Genomic DNA, 19,429 nt, shown 5'->3' on the forward strand with positions numbered 1-19,429 from the left:
GAGTCGAGAGCATTTCCCTTTCTTCTAGGACTGGTGAGTGAAAATGGCAAAAAAGATGTGTATCCAATTCAACATATAGTTCTAGAAACATCTCTTTGATAATCTAGAGGCTCAGACAAATACCTTGTACCTCCCTCTACACTTGTACAGAGGCCCACTTATGGATATCTGCACCCCACTGTATATTCCTTCTGACTGGACAATGAGCTGTCGAGGACAGGGACAGAGACTGATTTTCGTGACAGCCCTGGAGAGAATGTGCTGGCTGCATGAGGAAAGGATTGAGCGAGTCCGGGCTGGCTGTCCACTGACCTGAAATCAGAAGCCCTTCTCAACACTTTTGGCCCTTCAGTTTTTCTCTGCTTGACAAAGCTTCAGCTATTCTTGTAGAAGCACCATCCTGTTTTCTAAAAGGTTTACTGGGGATAAAGCCCCTTGGAACTGAGATCCCTGAGGACATTCCAACTCCCTGGAAATAAGCATGACTATTTTCCAGCCCAACTCCATGAAAATAATTATTGCAAAAGTCATCACCTAGTGAGCACCTTGATTGCCAGGCACTATGCTAGGCCCTCGATATAGGATGTCTTTTTAATAAGCAAAATGTTCTCCTTGGTAATCCTCACAGTGCCAATAACTGCGAGAAGTAAATGGAAATTACTAGCTGCTATCAATATTACTGTGTCTAAAACTACCGTTTTCCCCTGCATTAGAACAATCTGAACATTGTTAGGCAAAGACATCTAAGCAATTTTAAAATTATTTGAGTCATGACAGAGAGTCTCACAACTGAAATATTTACCTTTCAATTTCAGGTGAGGATGTTCCCAGAGATGGAAGATGTGACAAGTTCCCGCATCGTGTGAGCATCAGAGAAAAGTTCTCCTGACAAGTCACGTGAGAGATGGGAACTGCTGATTATGGAGAAGATTAATTTTACCTTCCAAGTATTCTGCCAGGGAAATGCTCTTAGACACGTAGAATGGTAGGGCTGGAAGGATCTTTTGAGGCCTCTTGCTCAGCCTGTTGCCTTGTGAATAGGGAAACAAGTCTAGAGATCCAAAGTGCATCCTAATTGTCCAGACTGCCTCCTTCCACACCCCACTCCAATCCACCTTCCACAATCGAGCTTACTGCATGAATAAATGCATACAAGCAAAGGAGGTGTTTGGATTTGATTCAGCTTTTCATTTATTCAACAAATGTCTAATGAGAACCTCCCATTTGCCAGGCAATATTCTAGGCACTGGGGGAAACAGCAGTAAACAACACAATACAAAAATCTTACCCTCGTGGAGCTTACATTCTAGAGTAAGGAGTTAGATACCCAAAACAAATATACACAAATTGCAGGTTGTTAAAAGCTATGGTCACAAAATCTAGAAAAAAGAATAAAGTAGAAAGGAGATAAGGAGGTGCATGGGGGGAGGGGAGAAGTAGAAAGGTCAGAGTAGGCCTCACTTACAGAGAAAAAGAAGTAAGGAAGGGAGCCATGTGAACAACCTTCCAGACAGAAGGGACAGCAAATGCAAAGGCCTGTTGTGTCCAAAGAACACTAAGGAGGCCAGTGTAACTGGAGCCAATTGAGTGAAGTGCAAGATTATGGCCAGAATCAGAGAGATAATGGGGTGACTAGGGAGGGCACACAATATCCTGAAGGTCTCACATCACCAGTGCTGGTAACCTCTCACCTTCATCCTCCACATCTCTGCACTGCTCCCTTGCCCTCTGGCTTCAGAGGTTTAGCTAATGGGAGTCACTGGCAGGGCTTTAGAGAAAAGGAGAGGAGAAAGCCAGGTCTGGAGCAAATGTCCTGTTCTTTCTGCTTAAGTGTATACATCAGGCCCACCACTGTGTCCGGCTCCAGGCCCCACCATTCAGGCCCACTGGGCTGCAGCTCCAGTGTGGAAGCTCCAGCCCTTGGGGTAACAAGGCCTCCTCCCTTTATCTCTGCATCTATAGCTGAAGGGATAAGCTTCGGTATTTGCCAATCTCAGAGTTGCCTCACCTTCCCTTGGTTGGTCTGTTAGCTCTTCTAACTCCTTTACCAACCAGCTCCCTGTATTAAGTCATCTCTGGTTTGGGTTGTATTTTCCCAGCTGGATGCTGACTGACAGAGACTCCAGGGATGCCTGTGAGACTTGAACTTTATTCTAAGTGAAATGGGCAGCCACTGGAGAGTTTGAGCAGAGGTCCATGTAGGGTCTTGAAAGCCTGAATGAGGTATTTGTGTTTCCGAAAGTGTTTCTCCACTGAAGACCTGTTCAAAGTCACAGAATGTGGATGGAACAGACCCCTGATGCCTACTCCTCTGCTTTCCACTCAGTTTTCAACAAATGGCCCTGGGGATCCAGAAATAACGAAGACAAGGAAAGATATTTGCATATTTTTAAGCAAATTAGCCAAGACCCCAGCCCTTTGGACAGCTTTAGAAGCCAGGAGTGGAGGTGATGCTGTGCAGGGGGAGGCTCTTCTGTTTGTGATCTCCAGTACCAGCTGTGACAGAGAAGAAAAACTAGCACTGAGGGAACCATTGCAGTAGCCTAAGTACCTGCCAGGCAGCTTCACATCCAATAGCTCATGTAGTCCTACAAGGACACTACTCAGTGGACATCACTGTGCAAACAGAGCTGAGTTTCAGAGAGGTTATCTGTCCTCCTGCCCCACCAGCAAGAAGCTTAGGTTCTGTACCACCTCCGAGGTGGCCAGTGAGGCAGAGGCGTGGGAGAATCTTTGGGCAAAGTCTGTGGGTGAAAAAGCCAAGTCTTTGGACCACTAGTCATACTGTATCTTTGGGTCTCAACTTCCTCATTTATAAAGTAGGCATAATCTCAATGACATTCACTTCAAAGGATGGTTTTGAAGGTTAAAATAGGTCATTGCACATGGATGGAGCTGGAAGGGATCTTGCTTAGTGAAATAAGCCAGAAAGAAAAAGAAAAATACCAGATGGTTTCACTCATAGCAGGAGCATAAAGGACCAGGATGGGGATGGGGGTGGGGGTGAGGGTGGGGGTAATAACAATAATAATGAACAACTGTATACCAGAGACATATTACAGGGGGTGGGATGGAGAATGTGGAGAATGAGATCAAAAATGGGGGATGGGGGAGTGCACTGGACTATGATGATGACACACGAGTGATTTGGTGATGGGAAGCCCACAGGGATTACAACTGAGATGGAAAAAGGCACAGAATGATGTAAAAATAAGCATTATATTAAAATAAAAAAAAATAGATCACTGCAAGATAGAGATTTTTATATTAAAAAGTTCTATACCAAAGGTCTTAAACTAAACTTTATGCTTAAACTTTGAAGTCCATTGAAAATGATGCTCCAATTAATATGACTAGACCCAGGCCTGCTGATCCTGAACAAACTACACTTTGCCAATGCCTCTTTTTACAGGTAAGCACTGTGCTATGCACACGGTGATCCTATTGTTTACAGAAAGACTTTTACAAACAACATGGCTCTCAAATATAAAACAACTAACTACTCTGCAGACTATGCACTCCTGACTGGATGGGCAATTCAAAGGATTTTTTAGGGTAATTCCAACTACATGTGATTTTTTTTCATCACAGAACCTAACGGTAAGATGTGACTACTCACTTGGTGCATTTGTGGCAGGAATATCCACCGCTTCTTGGTAGAGTCTCAAAGGAAGTGAACCAAAGTTGATTGGGAAGCACCATTCTACACAGACATCAAAATACTACAATATTAATCATGATGAACGCATTTGATAGTGATCATTAGAAACACACTTACTGAGCACCTACGTGTGTCAGTCATCACTCAAGAGTGAATTCAAGAAATCCATGTCCCCGTGACAGGACTCATGCTGTGTGCTAACAGACCATCTGTAGCTAGAAGATCTGCTGCAGGAGGTGGGGTCTGAGCTGGGTCCTAAAGGGTACTGAGACTCTTGTCAGCTGAAGGTGACAGAAGGTTCCAGCAAGGCCAGTCTTACATAGACATAAAGTAGAGATGGTGACGTGGTCTGCTTAGGCAGTGTGGAGGTGTGACAAGCATAGGTCAGCAGAGAGGGGGCTGAAAACAGAAGTAGGCCTGGTTACAGAGACTTTCAGGACACAACTCTCCTACCCATCCCGATTTTCATAATTCACAGAGCCCTACCTCTTCCCCAGCACCTATTTTAGAACTGAGTACCTGTGGAAGCTTTCGGAGGAAAAGGTCCTTATTCTAGATAAAAGCAAGAAGGACCGATAGTCTTATCCTGACTCTTCTACCAGCCAGCTATGTAACTATAAGACAGTCCTCTCTGTCTCTCTGAATCTCAGTCTCTTCATCTATAAAATGGGAAAAGCCATACTTCTCTGCCAGGGTTAAGTACTCAGTAGTTTGGCACTAAGTAGAAGCACATCTCATGTTAGTTGAAGTGGGCTCTTGGGGGCACCAAATGAGATGGTAGGTGGTCAGGTGATTTGGAAGAAAGACCAGGGCAGCCTCAGACTCCTGCATTATTGCTGTGGTCATGGGCCTTGAACAGTTCTCATTTCCCCCAGGGCAAGCAGACTCAGCCCTCTCCCATTACACCGGCCTCCCTCTGCAGCAAAGAAGACAGGAGACAGATTCATCAATCACCTGGATTGATGCTGGACATTGGAAATCTCCCAATGCATGCTAATGCCATCGACCCTCACTGAGATGTGCTGGGGTTTCAAATAAACTTATTTGATGCTGATGCATCTCTGGAGAAAAGAGAAGTTACATTAGTGATATTAAGAAATAGAAGAACAAAGTCCTGCAAACAATACCTTTAACTTTCATGAGTTCTGCTGAGGTGACGTGCCCTTCTCAGTGAAGCCCTCGTGCCATCATTCACTCACATACCTAACCAATGCCCACCCTGAGCAGATCCTGGGGTGAGCACAGGAAGCATCAAGAGAACACAGTTTACCCTAGGTATGGGGCAAGAAAGAAGAAGAGCCAGGGATCCAGAAAAGTGGGCATCAAAGGTCACAGCATCTGGCCCCAGCCAAGGGTGCTTTGAGAGCCAGGGGAAGCACTCTGCTAGCTTGAGGTGGGTGAGTCCAGAGACATTTTAAAGAAGCCAGGCCTGCAGTCCTGGGGTTTTATGGAGCCAAGGCTCTCTTTTATGGCACCTGCTGATGCCATCTGCACTATCCTTTACCTGAACCAGGCTAGTTTGTGCACTGACCTAGGATAGGATATGTGGAAAAAAGCCTTGGGAACCAATGGGTGAAGCAACTTCTTAGAAGAGGGTTCAGACAAGATTTTATAGGTGATTTTTGAACTGGCTCTTAGAAGCAGTAGTTTACCCAAAGAACTGCATGAGACACTGCAGGGTGTGTGGGTAGGAAAACACATATATACAGAGAATGACACAAAGTTCAATGTATCTGGAACACAAGGTGGGAGCAGGGGATGAGAGATGAGTGGGGACAGGGGCAAGAGGCTAAGAGCTTTGAAGCCAGACTCAGGAGTTAGGATGTTGTCCTCTAAGTGATGGGGAGCCCTGCATAAGTTTTAAGTTTTAAGCAGGTAGTGAACTGTTCAACCATCATAAAGACCCTGCAGTTCCTGAAATAAGTTCACAAGGAGGTAGGCTTCTAACTAGAGAAAATGCTGAAATTGGACCCTAAAGCAAGAAAGTTCATTACCGGTCCCAACAGAACCCCAGAGAGCATGTAACTCCCCCCACCCCCAACAACAACCCACAACTCCCCCACCTCAGCCTGCAAGAGGAGCAGGACTTCCCAAGGTCACCCTGTCCTGACAGCTGTTGAAGTCTCTAGGATTTCTCCTGGCCCTGCAACACCATCGCCTTTCAGCAGGTTCTGTACCAAGGACAGATTTGATGGCAAGCAAATGGCCCACTGGAGAAATAAAATGCCTGTGTTTCTTCAGCAGGGAAAGCTGTTGGGGTTTTTTATTGTCATTATTATTATTTTTCTCAGAGCCAAACAAGTGACAGGACATAATAATATCATTTATTCTAACTTGCTCTTGCAAATCAGAACTTTTTAATATTTTCCTTTCAAATGAAAATGCCATTTATCATTATCAAATGAAGTGCTAATGAAAACAACATGTATAAGAAACACATTCACACGGCAGAGCATGATGGAGTACCTTGTCAGCAGTCCATAGTCTCGCCGTTAATTCCATTTCTGCCAAAAATCACTTAAGTGAGACTTGGGGATTTTTTCCTCAATGCTCCAGGCCCTTTCTACTGAGGCCTGTTTATTCCCTTCTCTAGAGAAGGCTCTGAAGTCTCATGCCAGTTTTAATCTGACTTTCAATGGAACTCCCATTGATTGCATGAAGGATGTGAGCATGTCAGGGAGCGTGGGGCCCATGCTTGCCTGTCAGTGTGTTATTGCTTATTTCTGCCACACGACACACCCTTGGTTGGTGGACTTTAGCTGTGCCCTTGTACTTCAATTTGATGTGCTTCTGTGGGTGATTCTGTGTTTGCATCCTGAACCCATGAGGATGGTGATTGTGGCTATTTTTTCCCCAGTGTAGGGTCTGCATCTGGTGGACTGCCTGGCATTTGGTCGATATTCAGTAAATACGTGTTAAATGCATAAGTGAGCGTGTCTGCTTGTCTCCCTGCGGTATGTGGTTCTGTCTATATGGGTTGTATCCGTGTGTTTCTATTTACATGGACTTGGAGGGCAAGAACAGTCCCTGAGTCTCTCGTGCTTCTTCATACAGTGCCTGGCACCAGGGGAGCACGAAGTACTTGTTGAGTGAATATGTCTGTGGACTTTCATATATTCTTTTTTTACATAAAATTAACCTTTTTAAGTATGCAGTAAAGTTGGACTTAGTCCAGTCACAAGGTGATGCCATCATCCCCTCTATTTAGTACCAAAACATTTTTATCACCCCCAAAAGGGACCTTGTGCCCATTAAACATGGCCCTCCCCACAGCCCCTGGTAAATAATAATCTGCTTTCTGTGTCTATGGAGTTACCAATCCTGGATGTGTCTTGCACAGGATTATACAGTGTGATATTTTCAAAGTTCTCCACATATGTTTTATATCTGTGTGTATTTAAGTCTGTACGTGTGTCTTCACATATATGTCCTGTGTCCCTAGGACCGAGCATAGGTCTGACAAAGAACAGGTTGATCGTGAGAAGAATTCTCTGGAAGTTTCCCTGTTCCTTTCCCTGCCAGACACTCTGAGCCAGGCTATTCCTCAGCCTAAGCCACTACCCCTTCATCAGTTGTTATGAGTCTAAGTGATTCCTGCTGACTGATCTGAGTTATCTACTCCAGCTGCCTCTCCTGACCCCAGGATGGTTTACAAGATGCTCTTCTGATCTCTCACTAGCACTGTGCTTTTTGTTTTGTCCCTGTCCTGAATCGCTGTGCAATGGTTGTCAATCTAGTTGTATCTCTCCTTAGTAGACCATAAGTTCCTAAAGGACAGACTGTGTCTTTACCTTTGCAGTCCCAATGCTTAGTATGGTAGTTAGCACCATAAGCATTGGTCAAAAGAATGAATGAATTATTAATAAATGACATTGCACATAGAGAGAACAACCCTTGCAGAGACACTGGGGCAGGAATGAGTGTGTTCATTGTGTTAAATGCAGCAGTTTGATGACTTGAAGTGTGTATAAGAAGGAGGAAAGTGAGTTGACATTGGAAGCCAGAAGTAGCGAAAGGTTCCTCAGGAACCATCCAGGGGACAGTGGAAAGACCCATCAAGGGCATGCCATGGTCAGATTTATCAGCTAGAATTCTACTTCTAGCTGCCAGGTGAGGAATGGGTTGAGAGGACCAGAGTGGATGGGTCACTTAGGAGACTCCTGCAGAAGTCCAAGCGGTGGGCAGGATGGCTTAGACCTGGGCGATGGCAGTAGCATTAGAAAGAGACTTGAGCGCTGCTCAACAAAGTGTGGTCTGCAAAGTGGGCTGACCTGTCAACTATAACCAGTCCACAAAGAGACACATACTAAAGGGGAAAACAAGAATAAGGACTTTGACCCCTTTTATAGAAAACCGACATTGCTGAGATGCTTTCATTATACTTTACAGAACATACTGGAAGTGTGTCCTTCACCACGACAGTTTTGAGGGCATGCCAGTAAATAGATCTGCTGGGCAGTGAGAGAGAGGGAGCAGGGGTGTCCCAGCAAGACTGCCAAAAACAGAAGTCATATTTCTGTGCCCAGGGTTTACTGGGGAGGGAAAGTTTGCTAACTTGAACTCCCAGGGTTTGTCAGGAGCTGATGGTCCTGAACAATGCCAAGACTCCCACAGGATCCAAGATAATGCTTTAGTCTGTTAGGGCCGCTGTGACAAACTATCATAGACTCGGAGACTTAAAGCTAAGAAAAAAAAAAAAATCTCAGCGTTTTGGAGGCTGGATGTCCAGGATCAAGGGGCTAACCGATTGAGTGTCTGGGGCAGACCCACTTCCTCACTGAAAGGTAACCACTTTCTCCCTGTGTCCTCACAGAAAGGCAGAGGCTGGGGAGCTCTGTGGGCTCTTTTATGAGGGCACAATCCCATTCAAGCAGACTCAGTTTTTGTGATCTAAACACACCCAAAGGCTCCACCTCTTACTTGAGGGTTAGCTTTCAAAGTGTGGATTTGGGGAGGCACATTCAAACTATAGTAAGAAGTGAGGACAAAAATGTGTATCCATAAAGAAAGTGGGATCTGCCCTCAGGGGCCCTGAGCCACAGAGCAGCTCAGCAATGCTTCTTCTCCCAGCTCTCATCAGCTGCACCCTGGCTCTGCTTAAAGGCACAGGACAGCATGCACTTCTGTGCAAACCAGCACTCACCACGGACCCCTCCCTGGCCTTCTCATGGCCACCACACACACACACACACAATCAACCCACAAGCACCAACAGCCAGTAATGTGTGGGGTTGAGAGCAAAGACTGGAGCCAGACTGCCTGAGTTCGAACCCTCAATCCACCACTTATTAGGTATATAACTCTGAATATGATTTGTACCCCTCTGAGCCTATTGTTCTGGGTTATGTGATGTCAATGACTTTTTGTGGCATGTAACAAGAGTTCTATGGGATGGCTCTTACAGCTGCTATTATTATATAGGTTGTTCCTACTTCCAAAGCATCTCCTGATACTCCTCCCTCTCTCCATTCCTTGTGCCTCTGTCCCAGCCCAGGGCACCACCATTTCTCCCCAGAAACAAACACAGCCTCCTCTTCAGTGGCCTCCACTGGGTTGTCCCATGATAAACTCTGCCCCCAGAATGTTCTTTCTGAACCATGAGTCTGACCACATTACTTCCTTGCTCGAAAACTCTCTGGGTCTGTCCACCCAGAGAGTGAAGTCCATAATTCAGAGGGCCCTTCAGCCCTTTCCTGTCATTCACAGTCTCAGCATCTGTCACAGTTGCCTTGGCCTCCAAGTGTCAGCCACATGAGCTTCCTCGGTTCCCCTAACGGCCTATGCCTGGGCCTACTTCAAGCCTGCAACTCTGCCTCCTTCAAGTTTCTGCTCCGTAGTCATTTTTCTGAGATGACATCCCCTTCCCCCACGAGGAATCAGAAGCCCCTTTTTGTGTTCCTACAAGCTCTGTGCCCCCCCCGCCCCAACATTGCCCTGACCACAGAGTTGCCTTTGTCTCCCCAGATCACAAGCTCCTCAGGGCAGATTGGGCAGATTCTGTGCCGATGCCCTGTCAACCCATGTGAAATGGGACTGAATTGGAACCAGCCCAACATCGCATTTTAAGAGCCAGAAAGCAGAATAAAGTGACTGGATCCAACTTCTCCAGGAGAGGCTCATGCGTGGGCAAAGGGAGCATGAGATGTTCTTTTCTCACACCGTCCTCTTCCTGCTGCCAACCCCCTCCGGGCCGCGTGAGTCTCGTGAGTCGACTCCAGATGGGATGGGCTTGGCAGTGGCTGCCTGGCTGTGTGCCCACCACTCGTGGGCGCCCAGGCAATACTTGCTGCGAGGAGTTGAGCACCACCGAAGCAGTTCATCCCATCAACTCATACCGAGGGGCACCAGGAGGTGATGCCTGACACCTGAATCTACAGTGTCTCTCAATATCTTCTCTACAAAATGGAGTCATAATTCCGACTGTAATGTTGTCACAGGCAGTCAAGGAGATCGCAGACATGGGCACACAGTGGGCGCTTCCTACTCCTGTTCCACCCAGTCAAGACAATGAAGAAAAGTACAACTTTAGGTTGGCTCCCACTTTGGTGCAGAGTAGATGGAGAGATTATCTGCAGCGTACAGTACCTTCCCAGGATCGGGTTCACTTGTAAAGGCCCTCATGGATGGTGAACCTGGACACTGACTTCTAATGCCCTGGAAGCAAAGAGAAGCAGTTCAAGAAACATTGGATTGTGTTTCCATAGGGAGGGCGGTGAAGTAAAGTCCACGACTGCCAGCCGCAAACATCAATAGCTCCTACTATGGATTCCTCTTTCGGCATGTACATTGTATGTATAATCTCCTCTGAGCCTCGCAGCACCCCTATGAGGAAACCAATAAGGTACCATATTGCTACTATTATTAATATTCCCACTTCTCAGATAAGAAAACTAAGTCAGGGGGAGTTTAGTAATTTGCCCATGGAGCCGTTAATGCAGAGCCAGAATTCGAACCCAAAGCCATCTGATTCCCAACCCCTTGCTCATCCCACCTGTACTGGAAGTTGTCACCGGTCTTCAGGGCTACACCTTCTGTCTACCCTCTTCTGTGAACCCCTAGGGCTGAGAATCCAAGGATGGCTTTTCTCGGGCCCTGTGCCAGCTGGCTCCCAGTCTGGCCCTGCACCTGGGAGGTACGCATGGGCCACAGGAAGGCAGGGGAAAGCTGAAGCCATTCTTGCTTCTGTCACACACGGAAGTGGGGTCCTTGGGCTTCAGGAGCTGCCCTGATGTCAGTTCCAGGTGTGTCTGCAGAGGTGCAGCTCCCACCCCTCCAGACCAGAAATCAGCAATGGCTTCCTCTGGGTAACTTATTTCTAGGGAGCACCCCATTACTTTGCCTTTTTTCCCTCCAACCTCACCAGCTTTGCAACAAAGTCTCTCTGTTTTAAACACCAAGAGGTGTTTGCTTCGTGACTGAACACCAGTTGGCACAGAATTTCTCTTCCTACTACTTCAGTCAGAGGGAATAAACAGTTACAGGGTCAAGGAGCCAGTGAACAGCCTGAGGGCAAGGCTGAAACCTCTGTGGAATAGTAAATCCATCAGGGAAACTGAGGCAAGCATCCATTGGCCCTACACCAAGAAAGGAGGATACCTCCTAGCAGGTATCTGACATGCTAAGCTCCAGTTGTGAGCCTCATGCCAGATCTTCCCATGACTGAACTGAGTCCAAGCTGTCCGACAGCATTCAGAGGGCTCAGGGTGTGGCTGGTGCCAGAGAGCCTTGGGCTGGCAGCCGTGCAAAGCAGGAGCTGCAAGACCAGCAGGATAACTTCTCCCTGTCTCCACTACCCCTAGAAACTCACATACTTTGTGCTGACTTTTCTCTCCACTTGAGAGCTTGACTGAGAATAAGCTTTGGATTCACACTCCTTGCCAGCTCATTCTGCTGGTCACTTAGCTCCCACCACCAAAACTTCAGTCTCCTTGCTTATAAAATGGGGTTGCAGGCCCACTGTACACGTGGGATAAGGGATAAAGTTCCTGCCTCAGCTCCTGATCGACTGCAGATGCTTCAAAACTGCGTGTTCCTACCCTCCCCCCTCTGAATCAGAAAGTTCCTTATTTAATTGTTTAACATCGCCTATGTCTGTGTCTTGCAAGCTCCATTATAAGGTCTGGAAAAGTAAAGAACATGTCACTGTTTTTTTTGCCTTACTCAGAGAACCTAGTTCATTTAAAATAATCGTATGTCTTTAATAATAGCTTACCCTTCGCGTTCATAAAAAATAAAAAGAAGATGGAAAAGACATGAGCCTTTCCCATTCAGTCTGGATATGGTACATCAGGGAAGACTGAAAGTTGAGAAGATGCTCGATTTATTTTAGGATAATCCATCCCTCGTTCTCTACCTTTTCCTCACTCCCGCAGCCTCCATCTTTCTCCCAGACATACTCTCCAAGGCTGGAAATGACAAAGATAAATAGGGTATAGTCCTTACCCTCAGAGATCCAGATTCCAGAGGTGAAGACACTGTAAATAGACGACAGCCCTCGGGTGCACAGAAAGGCACCGCCCACAGCAGACACCAGCACATGCCAGCGGTGTGAAGGCCGGGGGGCTTCCTGGAAGAACTTACCATGGGCTGAGTTGTAAAGGGTAAGTGGCAAGGTGCCGTATGCAGGTCAGCAAAGGGACACAGACCCCAACATCATGCAACTCGGTGAGTTCAGACCTAATCAGTTGTGTGTACCAGGGTGACACGCCTACCCTGTTTGGGACTCAGTTTCCTCTCCTCCAACGTAGGGTAAACATACCTTGTTGCACAAGGTTGCCACAGGCTCCATGACAGTACAGAAAGGACCTGCAGTGAAGCAGGTATCCATGGATAACCCCTCCCACCACTATTGTGACAGTGGCCTCTCCTGCAGGACACGGGAGCGCTGAGTAGAAGGGTGTGGGGTCAGGACACCTCCTGAAGGTGCTTTGTTGACTTTTGCATGTGGAAAGGTTTCCCCCCTCACCTGGCCCCCTTTCTGAGCAAGGTTTATGGCTAGGTAGAGAACACGATATGGAGAATAATGCGGCCACGCCCCACCCTTATTCCAACACACACACTCCTAGGGCTACCTCACCGAGAACACAATCTGGAAAGATCCGCCAGAATTCAGTAAGCCCTGCTCAGCCCACACCTCCACGGCTTTGTTAGATTTAAGACACACAGCACAAGAAGAAAGCACCCCTGACTTTCTTTTGAAACTGAGTAAGTTCCTGAACTTGTCAAACATCAATGCAAAATTATGAAAAACAATCATAAGTGAAGAATCCAGTTATGAAAATGTATGGGGACTAATTATTGATCTGATGATATGCTGAATAAAAAGAAAGAGACACGCTTGGGTAAATGGAAATCTTTTAAAAGTCATTAATATACATGTGTTTATTTTTCCTCATCTACACTGGAAGCTGCAGCAGCCTGTATTGTCTAACAGACTGGAGGGCTGACAATGCCACGCTCAGCCTGATGTGTGATGCCTCTACGCTCAGACTTATTAATTTCTGCCAAATGAAAATCAGGGCGCCCTCCCCACTGTAGGCCACAGGAATGTGTAATGCAAATATGAGTGACATGAGGAAAACTTTGCTGGGGAACCTGCAAGCTAGCCTAAAGTTGCTTCAAGACAGACAGGAAACCACTCGCCAGAAGCTGGGTACTGGTAGGCCAGCCCCCCACGCCCCAGGAGTGGTGTCTTGATTCTATTCCTGGAAGGGAGGCCTTCTCTGACACCCCCTCTCTTTTTCCCCAGGTCAGTCCCCAGCGTGGCACCACTGCCCTGCAACTCCATTCCAACATGATTGCTATGCCCCAAGCCTTGGCTTTCTTATCTTCAAAGTGGATCTCCTGTGTCAGAAGACCTAGGATGATGGAGAAGAGTTGAAATTCCAGATCAGATGGATGACTCTTCCCACTTGTCTGATCCTGAGCTCCACCTCTCTGAGCCTTCTTCTCATCAGTTAAAAAGGAAAACAACAATCATATTAATCCTCCTGGCACGGACTGAAGGTCAAATAAAATAATCCAGGAAAAGCACTTAGTCGGAATGTGGCTATGTAGTAGATCTTCAATAATTTGTCAGTTGTTGTTACTGCCTTTCTCACAGTTAAATTAAATCACAGAAAGTATGTAAAAGCAATAAACATACATTTCCTACAGATATTTTCTCAAAGTAAAAACAAGTTAATTGCCTCTAAAGTCACCCCTTCCAAAAGACCTCAGAGGTATGCTGACCAACTTACCTCTGAATACTGTCCTCTCTATCTTCAGATTCCTACTGGAATCTTGAGCTGGGAAATTTGACATCAGTGTTTGCCTCTTGATATGGCCTCCTACAGGAAGCCTTCCTGGAATAGTCCACCTCTGGACTTTCAGTAGTGGCTGTTCTGCGGCTTTCCATCTCCCTCACCTGAGAGTGAATGACTGGAGGGCAGGGCCAGAGTTTTACCCAGCTCTGGAACCCAGCCCAGAAAAATGAATAGAGGAGATAATGTTTACTAGCATTTATTCTGGGTCAGGCCCTGAGCTAATCAAATTATAAAAACCTTATTTACACTCTCAGTACTGCATAGGTATGAAGAAGCATCACACAGTTTTGTGTCCACTGAGAGGAATCAAGTCCTTTCCTCAAAGTCACATAGCTAGTGAGGGGGAGATCTGATCAGACTCTTTCTATCTCTCCCAGAGCTTTACCCATTCCAGACCTTAACCTTAAACCACTGTTGCTGAGAGAGGAGAGAAAGAAAGAGAAATTTCACCCTTTACCTTCCACAGCCTTGACTAGCACAGGGACAGTGGATGGGAAGTTGTTCTAGGTATCGAAATAAGAGGTAACAACAATAGCAGGTGGAGGGAAGGAGAGAGCGTGGGAAGGAGGGAGGCTCAGATAAAGGCCCCTTCAGGATTTGTTGGCTTTCTGAGCGAGGGGGTGTTGAGGGAGAGGGATGGAAGGACGGATGGACAGACAGCCAGGCTACTGTCAGAGTGAGTCATCACAAGAGCTATGAATCACCACCGTCATCTTCCCAGGGAGAGAATTAATGTCACACCGGATGCTACACTAAATTCTCACATACATGTTCCCATTCCGGTCGATACCTGGAGAAGGCATGATTTTCCCCACTTTATAAATGAAAGCATGAAGGCTTCCAAACAATTTCCTATTTGAGACAATTTCCAATGAAAAATTACTTGAACCTGGTAAATATTTTTCCAGCCTTTTTTAACCATGAAATATGTTCCCTCACTACTCAGCTCCCCTCCCTAACATAAAGATGTTGGGGTGTCCCACTTTGTGTCTCCAAATCATAACCCTTGCCTCCTGGGGCCTGCCAGTCCTAGAACACTCGCCTGCCAACTCTCTCAGCTAGTTTAGCAAGCCTGCCCACAAACAGAAGTTGGGGACACCCAGGAGTTGTTTAAGGGAACAGGCAAATCAGCGTCCCCTCCCTGATGTACCCAGATTTCTGAAGTCCACCCAAGGTGAACCTCTCCCTGACTCTCCCACTGCATGGGTGCAAAGACTCACCCTGGCAGCCTGCGTGTCAGGTTCCGCCACTTGGAAGCCCAGACCCTGGAGAGCAATCAGAATTGGGTAAATGCAGCTGTTCTTTTGAAGGAGTAAGTTGAGGGCACTTAGCGAATCAACTTCCTAATGAATCTTTTCAGGTCTAGATGGAAGCTGTTCTGTTACTATGGAACTTGGCTTGATTTGGAAATTAATGTGGTAATTTGCAGCCACTCTGCCAAGCAAAAAGATTAAAAGAGATGGAGAGAGGGGGTGAGGAGAAAGATCTGCAGTGGCAAAACCTTAAGAGGCCCCAGACTGGGACAGGAGGGAGGCTCCCGCCAGATCGGCTTCTCTGGGACACAGTCTGCAGAGAAAGTCCTCAAATAAGGTCTGAACACCAAGGTCCCAAGTCCTCTTCTTGTTAGGGATTTTATTGAACAGCTAGATTGATACATGCATACACACAGACAACAGATTTTTCATTGCTGTGTTTCTCTGACTTCCAGGATTACTTACCAGTATCACGATTTTTGTCATGACCATACATCACCAAAACCATTATTCACTTTACAATATTTGTATTTAAATGTATTCACTTTTTATCTTATGTAAATTTTATATCACTATCATAAACAGAAAGCCAGTTGGTGATACTGGAAGATAAAGTCAATGGAAAATTAATTACAAGCAAAACAAAGTTATTCAAATTTTTGAAAAGACAAAATTATCAAATTCTGGAGGATCCTTCCTTGTCTGCCAGAGGCTCGGAGCCTGAAACCTGCCTTCAACTGGGGAGGGGAGGAAGCAAGTATCCAAGAGATGTTTAAGGCATATTAGTGCAAAACTAACATGTAGATTACCTCTGGATGCAATCGGACAGATTGAAAGAGGAGCGAAGCAGAATCTACTTTCTCACTGTGTGAGTCAGTGCTATTTAATGCTAAGACCTTGCAGTTGTTTATTTAATCAACATTTACATAGCACGGACTATGTGTCAGAAACTGATCTTCTAAAGGCTTTTTTAAAATTGAATTCATTCGATCCATTTAATTGCATACTAACCCTATCTGATATAGCAGTATACCCATTTTAGAGAAAGGAAACTGAAGCACAGAGAGGTTCGGTAACTTGGGGTAAAAGGTCACCCCAAATGCTATCACCCCAAACACTTAAACCACATGCACTTTTGGTGAGTCAAACTGGCCCAGAGTGGTCGGAGCTGCAGGCATTTGCAAGGGGCACGATTTGCACACTGAACTCTGCAGATTCCAGCCAGACCAGCCCACACTGGCCTCCGTGGGCGGTGCCATCAGCCCTCCCCCACCCTTCCCAACCCTCACCCCACCTCCACCACCACCCCCACTCCCCCCACCCCTGCCTCCGGTGCTCTGCCCCAGACTGTGAGTTCCTCAGCAGGTGCAGTAAGAGGCAGTTAGAATCTGACCCAAAGAAAAGTCTCCAGGAGAGAAGGGAGAGATTTTTTGTTTTTCTGTTTTAAAAACTATAGCAGAACCCCTAAAGCTGCTGCTTCTGCTTGTTAAGTATGCTTGAAAGAATCTTTGAGCCACACTCTGAGGACCAGGCCCAGGCTGCAGCTGGGGATCAGGTGGCTGACTCTGAGGAGGCAGCGGGATCCCTGGGCACAGGGGGTGGTGGGGCAGGGGGCGATGGAGACGTGGGGCTCTCTGCCTGGACTTCTGCCAGGAGGTGCCCTCCAACCCACTGTAGCAGTTCCTCCCGGGATAGCCTGTGCCTGGTTCTGGCCATGAGGTATAATGCAGGCTGTTACCCTAGTCACAACCTGGCAGAGATGACGGGGCCCAGCATCATTAGTATGATTTGAAAAGGGGGTGTGGAGGCACTATTTGGGAAAAAACTAATGCAGTGTTCTCTTTTGTTTTTCCAAGTACATGAGCTTTGCCCATTCTGACTAATATATTAACCCTTCTGGAAGTTAAGAAATTTCTTCTTCCAGAAGAAATTCCACAAGAAAAATGAAGTGTAACGCAACCTCTAATATTCAAAATAGTCTGAATTCTATACTGGCTGAAACTAAAAGCTGTATTTTGCCCCCTAGTGAGAAGAGAGAAGGGTAAGTTCAAAAGGAAGGTCAGATCTCCACAGAAATAAAAAAATTGTAATCTTTCGGTATACTTGAGTTGGAGAGTGAGTTAAATTTGAGACCCTAGGCCCTCTCTGGTGGCGCAACGGGTTAAAGCACAGCACTGAGAAGCTAAAGCCACTTCCGCATGAGTTCGATTCCTGCCTGCCCCGGAGGAGACCACATGGTGTGGCAGACCTCTCCTGGCCCGCCCGCTGCTCCCCTCAGCAGTGTACTTCGTTGATCTGCCTGTTCTGCTCCTCACTCTGTCTCTGGTGAATCCTTTCACCCTCCGCATCTCTGGCTTGTACCCCAGTTCTGTATGAATAAATAAATAAATCTTTAAAAAAAAATTTTGAGACCCTACTATAACAGTTAACATTCACTAAACACGTCTTACATGACAGATGTTTTATAGGAACGGCCTCATTTAAACTTCTGAATAATCCTGAGGTTGGTGATATTATTATCCCCATTTTATGGATGAGGAAAGGGAGGAGGATAAGAACAGGGTCAGACACCCAGCAGGAGACACAGCTGGGAGCTGAGCACTCAGTGCATTTCTGTAGACTGCCACAGCTACCATTCCCATGGCCACCATGAGTCATGAATACATCACAGGAGAGAGTCTATCTCCAAACCCAACATTCTTGGGCTCATGTCAGTCAAGGACCGGCCCAGGGACCTTCCAGGTAAGAATCTCTGTGCAGCCCAATACTAGAGCCCGTGATGGTTAGAAAGCATGCAGAAGGCACAGGCCTTGCACTGGGGGATGGCGCCTGCAGAGATATCTGCCTCCTCTGGGCACCTCCTGCAGCCCCCTACATCCAGATTCCTGATGTGTATTAATTCTGATCACCTCAGTGAGCCACTTGAGGTGCCAAGCACTAGCTCTCCAGCACACCTCCCAATCACCTCTGCCCTCTCCCCAGGAGGGAGTTCCAGGTCAGGCAGAGCTTGGCTTTCCCTCTGCTACTTGGACCCTGGAGAAGGTCTCCCCTCTTCGTCTTTCCCTGCCTTGTGTCCTCCAGCTACAGCCCCCGGCAGACAGGGGTCAAGCCTTATTCATCTGCAGGCCCTGCCCTAGGCCATCCAGAGTTCCTTTCTTCCCTCAGGTCCAACCTGCGGCATGACCTTCAACAGGGAATTACCTTCTCTTCACTTCAGTACCCTGATGTGCTAAACAAATGGCTAGAAACTCTGAGCTTTAGCACCTGCTCTTGACTGGTCTGTCTAGAGACAACTCATGCTATTAGATCGTTCAGATTTCTTTCTCCATCTTCAATCTTCCAACTCCTATCCTGACCTAAATTGCATTCCTTAATAAAAGTACTAAGACTTTCAGTATAACATCAAATCTTTATTAAGCACTTAACTACATGCCAGACATTATTCTAAGTACTTCTCTTTTATTAATTTAAGTTCTTGCAAAAACTCCATAAGGTGCATGCTATTAATGTACTTATTTTATAGAGAAAGGTACTGAGAAATAGAGGCGAAATGAATTATCCAAGGTCACCTAGCAAATAAGTGGGAGAGTTAGGATTTGAACTCTTAACGGTTCTCATGAGATGAAAAAGTGTGATGAGGCCTGAGGGAAGCTGCCTTGTATGGTCAGAGTTCCCATTTTTATATGTGAACCTTTTCAGGGAGGCCAAAGCAAAGATTTTATACAAATTACATCTTTTTTCAGACAACCTGTTCTTCTGTGATAGCCCCAAATTCAACTTTCTGGGCCAAATTCCCCCAGCAGAAATCTATCTTCTGTCAGTACAATTACCACCAATTCACTTCAGAATAAAAATCCCAAGTGTGGAGACACAAGAGCTTGGCAGAGCAGAAGGGAAAACTGGGAGACAACTTTGGACATGGTGTGTGATTTTGGACAAATTCCTGCTCCAGTCTGAGCTAGTTCCTCCTCTAAAAACCAGAGATGCAATACTGACCTCAGAGAGTTGAAGAAAATCAAACACTGTCAAAGCCCTGGGCAAGGGAGATGTAATTCACTCAATAGCTAGTCAGCAAGTGCCTACCTGTACCAGCACTGTTCATGACAAACAGCACCAAAAAGGGACCTTCTCTCCCTAGCTTACACTGGACAGTGACATTTGCACTGGAGTCATTTCCCAAGCCAGCTATTCCTGAAGGAGGCAGGCTCTGT

Source organism: Condylura cristata, unplaced genomic scaffold (genome assembly GCF_000260355.1).
Source record: "Condylura cristata isolate star-nosed mole 26May11 unplaced genomic scaffold, ConCri1.0 scaffold00008, whole genome shotgun sequence".
Classification (NCBI taxonomy): domain Eukaryota; kingdom Metazoa; phylum Chordata; class Mammalia; order Eulipotyphla; family Talpidae; genus Condylura; species Condylura cristata.